We start from the raw sequence: 19397 nt of genomic DNA, 5'->3' as shown, positions 1-19397 counted from the left end.
AGTTTTACACAATCTAGAAAATATGTGTAATATGTCAAATCATTATACATGTAGTGCCATATCACATCGTCCCTTCACATGTTGGTTATTCTTCAAAATATGCAGCTCATCATGTGACCCCTAAAATGACCTTTCCGCCTTAATGTCCCCGTGTACCATACGTTTATCCCTCAGATAACCTAACACTAAAGTTCTCATGCTCCATGAACAATCACAAACAATTCACTAACCAAATATATAAGAACTCCGGAGTACTTCACACACACACACACACATAGAGAGAGAATATATATATATATATATATATATATATATATATATATATATATATATATATATATATATATATATATAAGGCTCTTTATGCATAGGGATCCTCATTTTTTTTTTCAAAAAAATGGGGATTAGAGGTGGGGTCCACCCCACATCGAATTTCAATGATCCAAACAGTCTATTTTGTAAGTTTCGATTCATAGATCATCCTTGTAAAAATTCAATTCAATCCGAAATTGTTTGCCTATTTAATTATCAAGATAAAATTTCATTGTTTCTTATATAACAAAGTATTCGTTAATTTTTTTGAACCCATATTTTAAATCTTTTTGATTTAGCTAATATTTTGCAAGGATGATCTATGAGGTGCAACTTGAAAAATAGATGGTTTGAATCATTAAAGTTCGATGTAGTGTAGACTACTAATCCTATTTAAAAAAAAAAAAAAAAAAAAAAAAAAGAAGAATCTCTTCTCTCAAAGGTTTTTTCTATATATATATAAAATATACACACATATAAAACTATTGCATGCTTGTTACATGCAACGAAATAAAAGAAGGGAAAGGATTGAGGAAATGTAAATGAAATGAAGTGGCAGAAGGTATGTATATAAGACAGGAGTCGGCATGTATAGCTGGAGGTGTCCAGTATCATTGGATGCTTGACACTTGTTAGGGCAGTAGTGTTGGCTGCCAAGTGGATAATAGATGTCACTCAAGGAGGATGAATGGTACACACATGGAGCAACCTCAAGCTCCAATGTAATGACAATGCAAATAAGATTGGAATGAATAATTGAATGGTGTCGGCTCTAACTTGCCAAGGACATCTGTTGCACTTGTGTCCTCCTAATATGAAAGCCACCAAGATAGGATATGTATGCATATATCAACTACTCTAAAGTTGACAACAATGGTAAGATAAAATATTGGGCCGTGTGGTCTTACTAGAATGACTGCATGCAATTTAAAAAATGGAGACTTTGGATGCGATCCTTAATTATGAATATTCTTTGATTGAAACCTTGTTGGTTTTTAATTTTTGATCGAGGTCCTTGAAATCAATTTGATAATTTATTTCTATGTACATTACTATATTTTTTAAATTAAAAATTAGAAATTTTAGTTGTTTATATAAATGAGAATTTAAATAAAAAACCATAATTTGTGGGATTAAAAATATTAAAATATAAATATACTATTGTGTGCGTGTGAATATATAAACATGGATACATTCATCAAAATTAACCAAAAAAATTATTGTATCAAAACATGGGTACATTCTTCAAAATCACAAAAAAAAAAAAAAAAAAAAAAGAAAGATACTAGGCTTAATGATATTAGTAAATTTCTTCGATTAAACTTGATATGGATACATTTTAAAATCAAAGAAAAAAGAATGTACCCATATAAGTTTAAAAATTGATTAAAAAAATTGAATAGATTTGATATAAAAAAAGGTACATTTTACATATAACAAATTTGTATATTTAAGAATGAGTACATTTTAAGATTAAAAAGTTTTACATGAATGGGTACATATAATTAGCATGGGTACATTTAGCTAATATATATATATATATATATATATATATATGGGTACAAATACAAATAAACTTTAAAAAATATGGGCACAAAAAGAATTTAATATATGGGTACAACTTAAAATTGAAAAGAAAATTGGTACAAATTAAAAAAGAAATATAAATTAAAAATGGGTGCAAACTAAAACTAAAAATATATGATAAAAAATTTAGTCATAAATATAAATATACTAATTGTAACATTTTTAACATTAAATGAATATATTTAGAAATAAATAAAAAAATTTATTATCGAAATAATTAATGATGTTATTAATACCCAAGGACCTTAATCAAAAATTGAAAAGGAATATGATTTTAATCAATGGAATAGCAAAAGGAAGGATAATAACCTAATTTCTCCTTTAAAAAATATACATTGGAAATACTATATGAAACAAAATAAATATAGAGGAATGGAAGGCACTACAAGAAAGATATACCCTTTTTCAAATTGCCCCACGATGATAGACGTTCAGAAATACGGATTTTCACATGCAAGTTGTCTAAATGCTTGGTTCAAGGTTGATCAAGTGGTTGCTTGCAGGGACAACTTTGGAAAGAGATATCATTATTAGCTCATGTCCTACTTCAAGATACCTTGCCAAGAGCATACTGCATTTCGATGTGCTCGAGAAGTTAACTCACTAAAATGGTTTGTTGTGCAAGTGCGCTTGGAAGTTTACTACCTGTTATAATAGATTTTTCTTTTTCTTTTTTTTAATTTTTGGTAAACTGGATAACATTAATCCAGGCAAAGATGCCAAAGTTTTACAAGGAGACCTACACAAAGGCAAATAGCCGGACACAACAACACAATCAAGTAATGCAAGGAGATACATGGATCACGACACTGCATTTAATGCTAAAGTGTCACTCCTTACACTACCAGCAAAGGACCTAGTGGGGGCAAGGAAGACCATCATTACAAAGAACATGAACCAAGGAAGATGGAGGTTTGTCAACCCAAATAAAGTTGCACATTTCCCTACATCGTCGAGACGCCAAAAGGTTCGCAGCCTTGTTGGCCAATCTTGGAATCCAAGACCAGCGACAGTCTTGGAAAGACCCCCCCAATCTGATACACTTCAGTAGTACAGGGAAAGCTTCCTAACTGCCCTTTGATGGTGAGTCCCAAAGGCATGAGATTGCTTCATAGGAATCAGACTCAATAATAATTGAATTATAACCCATTTGGTGACCCATTCATAACCATGCTTGATAGCCAGTGCCTTCGCCATAGCAACACGTATAGCCTTCATGCCATATCTACAGGCACCCAAAAAGTTGGCTTCTTCATCTCGAGCAACCACCCTTACAAAACCTGAACTCGAACTTGCCTCCCAACTCACATCCATATTGATCTTTATAAACCTCGAGTTCGTTGACGTCCAACTGGCAGTAATCTCCGTAGTTCATGTAATGGGTGTTGGGTGAGTGCCCGGCAATTGGGTAACTTCTGTGAAAGCTCCAACCGAGATGGAAATTGTTGCTAATACCTGCCTTGGATTGATTGGTTGTTGGTTGAACAAAAAGTTGCATCTTGCTTTCCAAATTTGCCAACATGTAAAAGCAATATAAGACACCAACTTTCTCTATTCATTCTTTGACCCATTGGCCGACGCCAAGGTATCAGTCAACCAGTTTACCCATAAAGTGACTTTTTCTCGATTGATCCTAATATTCAAGGCTTCCTTGAACCACACCACTTTCACCCATGGGCATAGCAGGAAAAGGTGTTCGATCGATTCCTCATAATGTTGCAAATGGCACATAGAGGAGATGGAGAGGATCATTTTTTAAATAAATTCGTCATGGTGGCAATAGTCGCATGAAGAGTTTTCCACATGAAACACTTAATTTTTGGTGTAGCCTTCATGCTCCACACCAATTTCCATAGAGAGATTGGAATGGTGGCTGATGTAGAAGAACTCAAATTCTTTTGGGGTCGATTCCTAGCAATAGCCCAATGGTAACCCGATTTGACCGTATAAGTCATTTTTTTTCTTGAAAAGCTAAACCAATCTATCCCGAAGCATTGGGTCACCAATGGAATTCCCCAAGATCACCTCAAAGTCCCCCTGCAACACAAATGGTTTCAAGAATTCGATATCTCATTCCCTAGTATCCGGGCAAATCAAGGATTCCACCTTCAAATTCCGAGTAACTTGCACAGTGCCCAAATGTGCTGGTCTACTCGAGGGGATGGATGAGAGCCATCTATCATTCCAAACCTGAACCTTTTTACCTTTCATAATTTGTTAGTGAGATCCCCTAAGCAAGATATCTCTTCCAACCAATAGGCTAGACCAAGCCCAAGCCCAAGAAACTCTCCTACCCATCTTTGCTTCGAGAAAAAAGCAACTAGGGAAGTATTGAGCTTTTAGCACCATCGCCCACAAAGAATTTGGATCCATTATCAATCTCCAACATTGCTTCGCCAAAAGAGCATCATTAAACTTCTCAAAGCTCCTAAACCCTAATCCTCCCTCAGCTTTTGATCGACACAATTTCTCCTTCGATACCCAATGGATTTAGTTCTCGCCACTTTTTTGCACCCACCAAAATTTTGAAATCATTGCATCTAATTCATTGCATAGTGACGTCGGGAATTTGAAAAGGTTCATCGGGTATGCTAGGATTGCTTATGCGACCACCTTTATCATAACGTCCCGCCCCGCTTATGATAGAGTAGATTGCTTCCACCTTTGAATTTTCCCCAAAATTCTTCCTTTAACATAGGCCAACCCACATTTCTTTGATCTTCCCTATATGGCTGGGACTCCAAGGTAGAGACCTAAGTCCCCAACCTTACCTATTCCAAGAATGCCGGTTAGTTCTTGCGTTAAAGTCAATGGAATGTTGCCCCCGAAGAAAACACTTGACTTCAGTTTGTTAACTTCTTGTCCCGATGCCGCACAGTAGTCATCAATTAATTGAATTAAGTGTCTACAATTTTCCTTTTCCGCCTTCAGGAAGATCAGAGTATCGTCAGCAAAGAAAATGTGGGATATGATTGGACTTGTTGTGTTCATCTCTACACCTTCAATCCATTTCTGATCATTGGAATGTTGAAGCAGAAGAGTGAAAACTTCACTAACCAAGATGAATAGATATGGCGAGAAAGAATCTCCCTGATGAAGTCCTCGCGAGGGAGCAAATTTTGAGCCGGGTTGTCTATTAAGATGAATGGCAAAGTTCACCGATGATATACATCCCATTATCATGCTTCTTTATTGGAAATCAAACCCCACCTTTTCCATCACCACCAATAGGAAGTCCCACTACACCCTATTATACGCCTTGTGCATATCCAGTTTAATTCCAACTCTAATTTCTTTTTTGCTTTTCTAAGTTTAAGGAAATGGAACAGTTCGTGTGCAATGCTGATATTATCTTGTATTTGTCTTCTTGCCATGAAAACATTTTGGGTTAGGGAGATCAAGTCTGGCAAGAGCACTTTAAGCCGGTTAGCCATCACCTTTGAGAGTACCTTGTATGAGTAGATGCATAAACTAATGGGGCGAAACTACGAAATAGATTCTGGATTTTGCACTTTTGGAATTAATACAACGTGAGTCGTATTTATCCGATTTGGATTTTGTGTCTCATTCATCAGATCCCTAACTAACTCATTCACATCATTTGCAATGATGTCCCAGTAAGAATGGTAAAAAATCCCTTGGAATCTATCCGGACCCGGAGCTTTTAGGCCTCCCATTTGTGTTGTTGCCGCTTTAATCTCTTCCACAAAAATCGAGTAGTGAGAGTTGCATTCATTTCCTCAGTGACTTTTGGAGTTACACAATCCAGAATGTCACCCCAATCTTAGTACCCCATCGACGTGAAGATATCAACAAAATGTTCGTCTATCAGTCGCCAAACCTGCCTTGGGTTTTCCACCCATTCCCCAATGTTATTTTTAGCTAAACCATTTTGTTCCTCCTTTTCCTTTGCAAGTCAATTGATGGAAGAACTTGGTATTTGCATCCCCATCCTTTAGCTGCTTAACCCTTGATCTTTTTTGCCAAAAGCTTTCCTTTTGCCTCCACAAATTGTCCATTTTTTTTCAATAGATCTTCAATTTTTTGAGAATTACCTTTCCAGTTATGTTGAAGACTCCCCAATTTGCTCATCATTTCTTGAATTTGCCAATCTCGCTATTTGAACTTATCTCTGCTACATTTCATTAATTTGGTACGACAATCATTAATTTTCAAGGTCCATTGGTCTATGGTATTGCCTTCCTGGGAGGCTGCCTAAGCTTGGTTTATTATTTCTCTACAACTAACTTCTTTTGCCCAAAATGCCTCAAACTGAAAAAGTTTTATCCTCTTCCTCACATTCGGTTCCCCATGGACTAATAGTGGTCGGACCCTAATACCGTGTCATGGGTGACCATCTTGTTAGGCCATAGCGTCTACCAGCTCTCATTAACAAGAGCTCTATCAAGTTGGGCCTCCACCAATTGTTCATTCCTCGTCCATCTCCACGTATATTTGGGGCCATTGAACTCCAAATCCATATATTTCCAGCTTGCACATGAAGTCATCCAGGTATCTTGGCCGGTTATATCTAACTTCTACACCGCCTAATTTCTCGTGGTCCCATATGAATTCATTAAAGTCTTTACCACATATCCGTGGAATATTATCCGGGCTGAACTTCTGAGTCATTCCCCTCCATAATTCTGACTTTTCAGCCTTATAAGAAGTACCATAGACTCCCGTAAAATAGAACACACACTGCGAATCCACCTAACTACATTTAGCATCAATGAAGTGTTTAGAGGCCTTCATGATTTCCATTTGTATCGAGTTGTCCCACCATAGACTTAGATCCCTCGCTCTCTCCACATGTGCGACACTGAATCCATTTGCATAACCCATCCTCCACTTGACTCCTCATATTCTATGATCTTTCATTTTTGTTTCCGAAAGAAAGATCATAGAGGGTCTGTGCTTCCTGATTTGCTCATGTAGGGCACAAACTACCTTGTCTGACCCAATACCACGGCAGTTCAAAAAAAGGTGTATCATGGTGATTGTGTGGTTGTTGAAGGCCAGCCGCTACACATCTGGAAGAATTTCCTTCGCCTCTGGTACTCTTACCCACTTTCTTTGCCAACATTACGTTTCTCTCACCCATAGATATCTCCTTCATGTACTCCCACATATTCTGATACTCTACCGAGACCTCCTGTAACTTTTCCTCCGCATAAATCACCCTTTCCATCATCAAGCATCTTTCCTTTCTGGTCATTATCCTCAGTTTTTTAGTAGCCATCACTTTTCTCTCTCTAACTCTTCCGCATTATTCCTTTGTTTTTATTTTCTCTGTATGGAGTGTATCGTTTCCTTGTTTTTCCCTTCCAACTCCCACTTAGAATTACTGCCACACACCACCACCTGTGGAGCACCGGCATTCCCACTCGCGGTACTTTCCATGCTAGGCTCTTACCTCCGTTTAATTTGGGAAATCTGTGTATTGGTTTGATGCATGACTACTGCTCATTCACTCTGAGTGTAGCTCTCTTCCTGACTTTCCTCAACCGTGACCATCAGATTTTGTCCTCTCCCACTGTGTATCTCCATAGGCTTAAGGCCCACAACAAGTCGACTGTTTACTAGAGGCCCACATCCCCCTACTATCCATTGAGCAGGTTGAGGTTTGGCTCACCGTTCATCCTTTGTATTCTATGCCACCTCTTTAAGCCTTTTCCTTTGTCCTTTTGCAATGCCTCATAGTTGGAGTCCTCCGTTGGTTCAACATTTTCTTAACCGGCATCCCCTATGATGTCATCCCTACATCTTTGATTAACAGGCCTGGATCCCATTCTTATCACACCCGTCATTCTTCATTCCCTCATAATAGCCAACAGTCTTGGAGATTCGATAAAATCTCGAATTGGCGCAGCTTTTGTCCATTCCCTATACCTAGCCATACCGCCATTTACGGGTTCAAACGAACACTCTGTATTGGAATGTCTAATTCTACCACAACAATAACAAAAATCCTATAATCTCTCGTATTGAAACTTAACCCAAGGTTCATTGTTGTTGTCTCTCGAATGCCAACACCATGTGGTTAGGGGGTTCGAGGCATTAACTACCACCCTCACTATCAAGAGTCCTTTTGCTTTTGTCAGGTCTTCGACTTCTTCAAACTCTTCGATTTTTTATGCCAGTCACCTCACATTTTCTCTGAGTTAAGGTATGGTGGAACACCCCTGATTTGTATCCAAAACGAAACAACTTCCATATTGACTTCCTCTAGTGCTAACTCATATACCCATCGTTTGACAGAAAAATTATGTTTCATGACTGTCCACGACACCTGGTTTAGGATTTTGGCTGCAATATTCTCATCTTGGATAATGATAATAAAAGTATTCTCTTTGACCCACTTAACTTCTACCTTACCCATTTCCTTCCAAGAAGATCTAATAATGTTTCTAACTCCCCATTTATTGAGAGTTTTGTCAACCAAAGATGTACCCACTAACTTAACTCCCTACTTCATGGTGGATAGATCCATGTTCCTATCTAAATGGACCACTAACTCCTCAATATCTGTTCCTGCCATGTCTTTCTGGGTAAGAATTGTTTCACAGGCTGTTTGAATAGAGGTGTACGAAATTTAGACAGTTGAGGCTTTTCCCAAGTTTTCTCTTTGTTTTTCCTCTTTTCTCTTTCTCACCACATAGCTCTTTGACTCCAATTGTAGGTACACAATGACCACCATCATAATAACAGGGGTTTGTATACATCTATTGAATCCTAGTCTGAAACGTGCATTGCCATTAATACCGGGTTTAATGTATGCTAGGTAGTTGGCCTTTGCATTTGATTTCATAGATAGCTGGAGGTATACCTTTCTCATTTCTGTATCCCAGTTCTGTTAGGGCAATTTATGGCTATTCCCATTTCCTAGCTTTTCTGATCTTCCTTTTGCCTTATTGTTTCCTTTGCATTTATCGTTGGTGGGTGTACTTTTCCTCCTACTCTTTTCTGCCATCTCAACAAATGGGACCTTCTAACCCAGATAAGATCTAAAATATGGATGATGTGATAGGGAAAAAGAAAAATGTGGATCATGCAACAAAAGGTAAAGGGCATAAGGGATGGAAGAGGAATCTAAGATAATGCGGGATTTGGGGTTGGTTGGTGGATAGTAAATTTGACTATGAGGTTTAAGTTGAAAGAAAAAGATAGGGGATTTGAACTCGTGTTGTCAAAGGGTTGGTTGGGAGAAACCAGTATCTCAGTATTGGGTCTACTAGAGATTAATTGTGCACTGGGTCTACTAGGAAAGCGAACTACCTCACGGTGGAGGGACTCTCACGGAGGTGAGAAGTGCTCTCATGACGGAAAGAAAAATCCAATTTCGTAGTTTATAAAAAACAGAATTTAGTATTCCTCTATTCGACCAAATCAAAGTCTACAACTTCACTCCTATTAGAATAGATTTTGATCGCCATTCGGAGTGAAGTACCTAGGTTGATAGGCATCTGCATGATTGGTAGAAGTGTCAACGACACAAAATTTCGGCCAGGCAAAGTCAAATCTGCTAGAAAACTGGGCCAAAAAACCCCGATACAATCGTTGGTCTCGGGGTCAAGCAGCTAGGCATACGGAACCAATTCTGAGATTGGTTTGAAAGTGCTAACTTGGCTTGGAGCACAGGAAACGGGCTTGGGTGTTATTCGACTCATGGAGGTTGATGAATTAGATGTTGTAACCGGTTTGGCTTTCACTACTTGGGTTCGGGAGGCTTGGTTTGGAGATCACTGCGAACTTTGGACTTGCATGCCTAAGGCTTGCGTGGCCTGCTAGTTCTACACTGCAGTTAGTGATGCTGCTGGTGGTGGAGGCCACCCAGCCTTCATGCTAAGTTGCGAGCAATGACGTGAAGGGCTGAGGCCACACTATGGTTTTAGTTCTCCAGTTCAAATCTATGCATGTAAGGAGTGTCGTTCATAATTGTTTCAGAATTTCTAACCATGTTTTCCCTTGTCTAATGCACACAAATCAAGGGATTAAAAAAGTGAAAATTTGTTGAAATTAGAAATGCTCCAAGATAGTAGAAATTTGAAAAAGAAATTAAAGCCGCTTTGAGAATTAAATCTAGCTTTCAATAAATGTACCAAATTGTGATAGTAAAATTTCGCCGTCTTCAGATTTGACGAAATTGTACCTACAAAACAAATTAAACACCTTTGGTTACAGCCAAAACCACACCCCCAATGAAGGGCTGTTTGGCCAATGAACCTCCAATGTTAAAGTTTGTTTCATCGAAAAAGAAAAAAAAACAAAGATTTTAGAGTTGAATTTCGTAGAAACAACTTCAACTTACTTAAGAAGTGTGTATATTGAGGTATTTATAGGGAGCATGGCCGACCACATAGGTTGAGAATCACAGGCTACGTGTCAACGTCCAGTTAGCCAAGTTGTGTCCTCCGATGGATGAAGTTGTATTTGTGCAATGGCAGTAAGGAGGTTAATCTTTGAAGATATTGTTAAAGTCAATTAATAATATCCTAAGAATTATCTTGGAGAATCCTTGGTTGGATGTTATTGTACTTCCTTGAATAAATTACGTCTTCAATTAGAAAAGCTTAAAGGTATGAATTAGTTATTTATTCTACCTTTATTCCTCTGCTTTATTTCCCTGCCATGGGTAACGGAGCTTGGAGATATCGTAGTCAGTAGCTCCAAGCTTCTTGGTAGTTAAACTGCACGTGGAACAGATGTGGGCCTTGTCAATTTAACGCGGCATTACTATCAACAAGGTTCTAAAAGACGTTAAGTGCTAGTCAGGCGGCAAGCTGTGGCCTAGCGCTTAGGCGAAGGCCTTGGCAGACTTAAGTAATAAGAGTGGTGGTCTGCCACCTAGTGCCTAGGCAGCGCTAGGTGAGAATTTTTAGAATAGTGCCTATCAATCAAGAATATGAAAGTCCACGTGTCAACTTGAGGGTTTTTAAATTATTTTTGGCTCCACAGTACTTGAATGTATGCACCCAAATGTACATACAAAAATGTATTATATTAAATTAACGTATCTAAATCTCTCTATACTGAAATAAATATACAAAAATATATTACAGAAATTAATGTACCTACACAAAAAACACAAAGTGTATCGAAATATATTCCATAAAAGTTTACCTAAATGTCTATAACAAAAAATATTCTGACGAGCGAAATAAAAATGGGAATTGTTATTAGAATTCAAAAAATCTCATTCTACACTCCAAACTTTCTATATTAGGAAAGAAAAATACACTTGTGAGGAGTGTAGAATGAGATTTTTGGAGTGCCAATAACACTTCCCATAAAAATTAGAACTAAATTTAACTAAAGCACTAAATTAGGAAGAAAAAAAAAATCAAACCATGATTAATATACGAGGTGATTAAATATATGTTGACATGGACATACAGTCAAGTGACTAAAATTATTTACCGATCTTTATTGTTATTTTTTTTAATAAACGATATTATCAACACTAAGGGAGTGAAGGAGTGACTAATCTTTATTGTTATTGAAATACAAGTTACAACAATACAACATATATCAAAAGTTCTAGTTTATACTATTTAGGAAGGGAAGTATTATTGGCACTCCAAAAATCTCATTCTCCACTCCTCACAAGTGTATTTTTTTTCCTAATATAGAAAGTTTGGAGTGTAGAATGATATTTTTGGAGTGCTAATAACAATTCCCTTAAGGAATGTGATTGAATAAATATACAGAAGTAGATTCCAATAGATTTTGGAATATATAATCCCTTTATGACTTGTGTGACAAGTAAAGCCTACCTGGTTAGGATAAATAAAACCATAAGGCCACAAGAAAGAGTGTATAGTTCACAACACTAAGCTCTCTCTTGCCGTCCCTCCCTACCCTCACCATACAAATTTTCCTCAGAAAAGAGGCATATTATTGTTACAATTAAGTCTCTTTCCCTAAAACTTCTTAATTTATATCTTTATGTGCCAAGTATCTATTAGTAGATTAGTGGTATCTTTTTTTTTTTAGGATAGTGCTATTCGTACATCCATTTTTTACCTGTCACACATTATTGTTAATTTTTTGTCATTTATCTTCTTCGATTCATTCGATCCAACAACTGAAAATTAAGAGAGATGTGTGAAAAGTAAAAATAAGTGTGTGCATATCATACATTTCTTTTTTTATTGTTGTAAGAAGTATCAAATTCAAATTTTCCATTACCTATTGATTATGATTTTAAAAAAAAAAAAAAATGTCCTTGAGAAATGGCATACTTTTCATTTTGTGCATTTACCAACCAAACTGAAGGGTTAATATGCTTTTTTTATTTTTTTTATTTTTTTTATTTTTTATTTCTATGTAATGAATTCTTAATTACATTATATCTATACTCCAAATTATTTACTTTTAAAGATTAACAAGGTCTACAAATTATTTACTTTTAACTGCAATAGAATCTCTATACTCCAAATTAATAATCTCACATTTAAATATATTAAAGAGTTGGAAAAAATTTAATGCAAAAATGTAACCAAGCAAGTTCATTATTCCCGACATTAAAGTGTGCGCAGCTTTACGGTGTCGTGATGTAATCGATCCTTCACATGAGGCACCGCCACCACTTGATAATCAATAGTAATATTTTCAAGAGTATCTGTGCCTTCTTCTTAATCTAGTTCTTCAGTTTCTAAATGCTTCCAAGGCATTTTTTTGCTGAGTGCTTCATGGCAATATTTATAAATTTTTCGTTGAGTTGTAAGTTGATGCTTATTTTCCAACCAAAAAAAAGTTTATGCTTATTTTGAGCTTAAGCAGGGTTTGGTATCATCCTCTGTTGCTATTATTATTTTTATTTAAGTCAATCCCATGTTATTAATAAAATAGAAGTTATAACATAAATCTAGAGGTGTATTATTGTTATTAAGTCTTTTTCCTAAAAATTTCATCATTTATATCTTCTTTTTTTATATATATACAATGATATATTTAGACTAAGCAAGTCCATCAATTATGTCATGGCAAGACGCTATTCACTCTAAATGGTAATTGTCTTAGAACAAGCCCACCCATGCACAAGAAATCTTTGGAAGTGACAGGAACATACAACTCAGCAAGGCAGGTGGTGTTCCCAACCCATTAAATTTTGATACTTGGATTTTGTCATTTGCTCACTTAATCATACTTGAAGAAGCTGAAAAGTCAAAAACAAAAGGATGTCCTTTTAACTTTGTTATATCTTTCGACTTTCGTTATACTACCGTTTTTCACCACTATTCCACTAATTAATCACACCTGACGAAAATTGTGTGGAAGGAAAATGCATGATTAATTAGTGGAATAGCGGTGGAAAACGGCAGTATAACGGAAGTTGGAAGATATAACAGAGTTAAAAAGACATGCTTTTGTTTTTGACTTTTCAGCTTCTCCAAGTATGATTAAGTGAGCAAATGAAAAAATCCAACTGTCATGTGCAAAGCACTATATTGCTCAAGTTGTTCTTTATGTCTCAAACTCTCTCCAGTTTTATTTCTAAAGGACTCTATGACTTCTCAGACTTATGTCCTCCTTATTCTCCATTACCTTAAACCAGCTCCTAAGCCTTGTTACAACCCTTTGTAAGAACCTACTTCATCTCTTGAGGGTAATTTGTCGATGTGTGGACATTATACCGTGTATTCTGTAAAACATATAAAAAAAATCGTTATTCGCTCTTTCTTCTCATGATCCTTATCTTTGCTATATCTTTTTCAATTCTAGATAATGATGTTTGTTTTATTTCTTTATTATTATTATTATGATATGTTTGTTATTTTAGTTACATTGAGATTGGACTCTTTTTTTTTCTTATTTATTGTCGTGTTTTTCATTCTCTTCTCTCCGTACACGTTCTGTGACACGTCAATTGTTTTCTTCCTCATCTGCTCATTCAACTTTTCCTGCTGTTGGTTTTCCAAAAGAGGTCTTCAAACATATTCTTGATGAGCAAGAGATTTTCTCTATTAGAACAAGTCATTAAGATTTCTACCAATGATCTCAGCCATCGGGTTTCTCAATTGGAGCAATGTATCCACTGCATACCCAACAACATGCTCGCTCCACTTATTCATCATTTATCCTCTGATGAATATTCTGGATTTAGTACAGATTGTGTTACACCCCCTTCCCGTATTCCTTGTTCACTAATTCTGAATAAACACCATTGCCAACTACTACTCCAGAGGATGATCCAGAGGAGGATCTGAATAAGGATCTCGAAGAGGATCCAGAGGAGGATCTCGAGTGGAATACCAATGAAGACTCGATGATCAAGCATGATTGATTCTATTTCTTTTTTGGCTTTCCCTGAGACAAAAAGGGGGAGAGATTGTAGCTAGCGGGAAAGACTTTAGCTAGGAGAGTATTTTAGTTTAGTGAGAGTTTCTTTCAGTCTCTTATTTGGACAATAAAAGATGTTTGATTGATTATCTTTATTTGTTTAATAAAGCCTATTATTATTGCAACATCTAGTCACCGGTATTTTGTTTAATGTGTGCAGGTTACAGACTTTAGCGCATGATCTTTAATATTTTTTTTAAGAAATATTGTGATTAAGGGTTTTGTCTAGGAAATGTCAAAGGGGGAGATTGTTAGTGCAAAATTGGCAATTCTTGACAAAATGTCTGAGTCTGTAATAGCTTAGATTTGTTACATATTTTCAATTGTAATTGTTTAAGTCTAAGGATATCTCTCACACTTTCAATTGCAAGGATGTTATGTAAATGAGATACTTATTCAGGTACGTTTGCACGCACGCATCCTACTACATTCATCAGATATCTCATATTATTGTATTTGAGATAGGACACCTACCCATCATGTGTTTTATCTCTTTAAGATGCGTTATCCTTTCTACATTTATTATCAAAGCACATCTTTTGTTGGTGGGATATATCTAATTGCATGCTTTCAAAATAAACTGATTATTTATCTAGATGTTGCAATGGTTTGCCGTTCTTATCTTGTTTTAATCGGTGCGGTGATTTTGATCTATATATGAGATGTCAAGTCTTTGGAGAAAGTCTGCATGAATATTGGTTTTTTTTTTTTTTTTTTTTTTGACAAAAGAATCAAAAGGCAGCTTTTTGTTTTGAGCAAGAAAAATAATTTTTATACTACTGCTGTCTAGTGTTTTCGACAACATGTGTTTTTAAAACAAAATATTATTTTTCATACTGCTTTCATTTGATTTTTTTAATTGAATGTCAATTATGAAAATGTCCCTTGTGATCTTTGTAATTGATTGTTTTTCAACAAACACTTCATCATATATACATTCTGCATGATCGAGTTAGTATCTTGTAAAGTTCGAGGGAAAGGTGATTGACAACCACGTTAGTGTCGTGCCACTTCAACTCGAAGGCTGAAGAAAGATCAAGTAGCAAAGCGCGAAGACAAAGCTACCAGCTAGTATGGGTGTCTAGTTGATGAGTTCTTGCAAGTCTTTATGTATTCTTTCTTTCTTAGTGCTTCTTGGCTTAGTAGCCCGAGGATTTTCCTAATTATGGGTTTTGCCTCGTTAAATCCTGCATCTTGTGCGCACTCTTTATATTTATGCTGAATATTTGTGTAGGATTTTGTTTGCATAACTGGATAATATAAATCATAATTTGAATTAGTTTTAAGTTCGAACCTATTTACACCTCTAGGTTAAATTAGTACTCATCCTAGGACATTCAATAATTACCCAAATCCTATCTTTACTACATTCCCATTGACTGTATTCAAGTAAGTAATCCCTATTTAAATCAATTAAGGATATTTATTTTCTCATCTCAAGATATTATTTTCTATTTAATATGTTGAGAAAATTCTTTCCATATACCTTGGCCAATATGTTGCCGGCATGTGTAAGGTAAAACTCTAACATTATGGTTGTCCCTCTCCCCGTATATATCTCTCTAATTCTACTGAATTTTGGATGCTTTTGCTACCTCTAAAACCCCCAAACACTTACTCTATTCAAAGAAACTAACTTTGGCATCAGAGATCCATTGGCCTAACCCCCCTCCCCCCCCCCCCCCCCAACCTCATGGGCGTGTAAGGCTTAGGTCTTTGATCAAAGCTATTGATTGTTTTGCAAGTGCATTTTCATCAAAGCAAGAGACGGCAAAAATTTGCATCAACAAATTAGTGCTCTCATTGAAAGTTGATTCAAATACTCAAAGAAGACTCTTGCATTTGGTTTCTCGAATTTGTGTTATGTTGAATTTCTCAATGTCGTATCAATTAATTTTTCCTAGAACAGTTTCTTAATCAATCCCTGGAGAAATGATACGATGGTACGAAATTTAGAAACCACAACAAATAGAACCTTGTATTGTATGTAAAAGAATTTGGACCAGAAGGTAAAGATGAGGATATAGGCCCACGACGGCGATTATTAAGGCTCAACGCGATGGCGGAATGAGTCTCATCGCCACAAAGCCACACCACCACCTTCACCGCGACTAATCAACCACGACAAGGCCGCCAGGCTATGACCTAGGTACTTACATCGATGCCCTTACAACGCCTCAATCCTTAATATCCTAGTAGGAGGCCCAAAGCTTGGCAGCTGCCACTACAAGGCTAGGGTAAGAGGCCCAACCCATTACAGTAGCAAGCCTAGACCCACGAGAGCCCAGCAAAAGTAGCCTAAGGGCAGGCAGGCTAGGCCTAGCTCGCTGCCAGCAAAGCCCAGCCTACTACTAACCGAGCCTAAGCTCGCAAGGAGCCAGCGTCGACCCAACGCACATCGTAAGCCCAAGGCCAGCTGCTACACATGTGAGCCCAGTGCGCCCTCGCACGTTCTCTAACCACCTAGTTGGGTTGCCCCATCCATGACCCACCTCATCGACCCGTCAAATCTGAGACCACTTCAAGTGATCCCAATTCTAGCCACCGACCAGGCGATCGATCCAGGGATATTTTCACCCCATTTTTCTACAGGAATGCCTGTTCTGGGTTTGCTTTTCATACCTGTAGTCCACTACATTTCTACCATACATGGGGAAGTCCATTATCTAGAACCCAAATGGCGAACATCAATTGTCTAGGCATGTCGCCGATTTAACCATCACCCTTATGCAGCAGACCACCTTGATGAAGCAACACCCAAAGCGCATCGAGACACAAAGCGTCTTAGATGAGGTATCCTAAAGCAAGACAAGAGTAGACGATTATGACTCATTTCAGCGATGTCCAGGCAAACAGCCGCTCAACCCGCTATGAACCGTATGTTCAGGTAGTGCGCACTCTCATTTGGGTTATTGGGAAAAATGTATTCTCTTGCTTTAATGCGCAAAGAATCATTTATTCTAGACTCGACTCACGAGTCAGTGTGTATTCAAGGTTGGGTCCATACTTCGATGAGCAGTCTGGACATTCCAAGTGTTGCTTCTACATGAGGCTAAGCCGACAAAGAGATTCTCCTGCGAGGCACCAGAGTAGGCAGCCACATGACGTATTGAGGAAAGCACGAGAGTAGTCTAACTTGAGTTCCACTGGCAGCCCCCGCCCCTGCTCACCAGCCAGAAATGAACCATGTGCACTGCGATCGCATCACAAACTAGCATGACATGAAAAAGAGCAACATAGACTAGCAGGTCAATACCGGAGGCTCCACTGCCCCACCAGAGGCAAATCCAAGAGAAAGTACAAAGACTCGTAGCAGAGCAACTGTGCAAATTTTTGCGCATTGAAACTGCCGACAATACCCTTTGAAGAAAAGTGGCCAACATGAGTAGGTCATTATTCACAGACAAGATCGAGTAAATGGAGCCACCATGGAAGTTTATCCCGCCACATTTCACCTTATTCAAGGAAGATGAAGATCTGGACTGGTACCTGATGCATTACTAAAGCACAATGACCCTCTACGGTAACAACGACACTCTCATGTACAAAATCTTTGCCATGACACTCTAAGGAGAGGTGTAAGATTAATTTCATACCCTGCCGCCACACTAAAATCGAAACTTCAGCGAACTTTTCTTAGTTTTCACTTATGAATATCCATCATATTGCTCTATTGAGAAGAAGTTTAACTACCTCTTCAACATGAAAAAAGACCTGAGGAAGTTAATCCACACATATTCCAAGAGGTTCAATGTGGAAAAGGCAAAGATTTTCAGATACGATGACACCAGTGCAAGCTCAACCTTTAGAAAGCAGTTTCTAGCAAATCATCCCCTATTCTAAGAGCTGATCATGGGCGAGAACTTGACCCTGGCAAATTCTTGTGCTTTGGCAGAAAAACACTCCCTCGAGGATGAGGCCAAGCACTCCTAGAAGTTGCTTGAGCAGCCACGCAATGACACGAAGCCAGCTCAGAAGAATGCAAGTGATAAACTGCTCAATGACAAAAACAAGCCAGAAAGCAGATACGGGGACTGATCATCAGCGAAATGAGGCTCAGCCCCTAAGGTGTACACCAAGTTCTTAGTCTCGATCAACTAGATCTGTCATGACCTCAAAGATAAACCATGGTTCAAAATGCTGCAACCTAAGAGATACCTCCATGCTGGATCAAATAAAGTACACAGAGGTTCAAGGCATGTAACTAGTGACTGCATCACATGGACGGGGTACTTTGAGAAGCTAGTGAAGAAATGCAAATGTGAGAAGTATATCAACAAGCCAGCTGTGCGGCCGAGGCGAAATGCGAACGCCGATGTCGAACCCCAAGCCAAGACAATCTGACTCAACGGTATCTTTGCTGAATCTGAGCATCTAGGAACCACCAATAGTTCCAAGAAGAGAAAGATCCAGCAGATGAAATTAGTCTTCCAAGTTTAAGCCGTAGATATTGTACATGGGCCAATCGTCGGCTTCACCGAGCAAGGTGCTAAGTGAGTATACTTTCCCCACGACGATGCCTTGGTGATATCTGTTCAACTAGCCATCGCCATCATTGCCAGAATTATGGTGGATAGCGGCAACGCAGTCAACATTCTACAACTGTCAGTTATCCAGAAGATGGGCCTGGAAAACACGATTAAACGCAGAGCAAAGGTCTTGACTGGATTCAATGAACTTACTTCAACTGCCATTGGCACAATCATGCTCGACGTTATCAACCTTCCAATTGTCTGATCGTAAATCTTCATGATCGTCAGCAACCCATCTCCCAATAACGGGATTTTGGGCTGACCTTGGCTAGTGAATATTAGAGTCGTGACCTTGATCGAGTATCAGAAAATCTGATTTCGCATCCCTAAAAAAGCAGTTAGAGAGATCATGGGTAACCAGACCATGTTTCACTGATACACTTTACAAATTCTCAAGGAGGCAAAGAAGTTTTTATCCCCAGTAGTAGAAACTAGAGTGCAGAAAGACAATTCTACCTGCCAAATAGCAATCATAGTAGATGGGTCAAAAAGATGGCGTCAAGGTTGACAATGCCCTGGTAAATGAATCAGGATGGAAACCCTAAGAGGACATTGAATACCCTCACCAGCTAGAGAAGACAGTTAAGATTGGCTCACGTCTAAGTCCGACGGAGAAGGAGG

The sequence above is a fragment of the Pyrus communis genome, chromosome 2 (assembly GCF_963583255.1).
Source record: "Pyrus communis chromosome 2, drPyrComm1.1, whole genome shotgun sequence".
Classification (NCBI taxonomy): Eukaryota; Viridiplantae; Streptophyta; class Magnoliopsida; order Rosales; family Rosaceae; genus Pyrus; species Pyrus communis.
The sequence above is the reverse complement of the archived record's forward strand: the minus strand, read 5'-3'. Positions refer to the sequence as shown.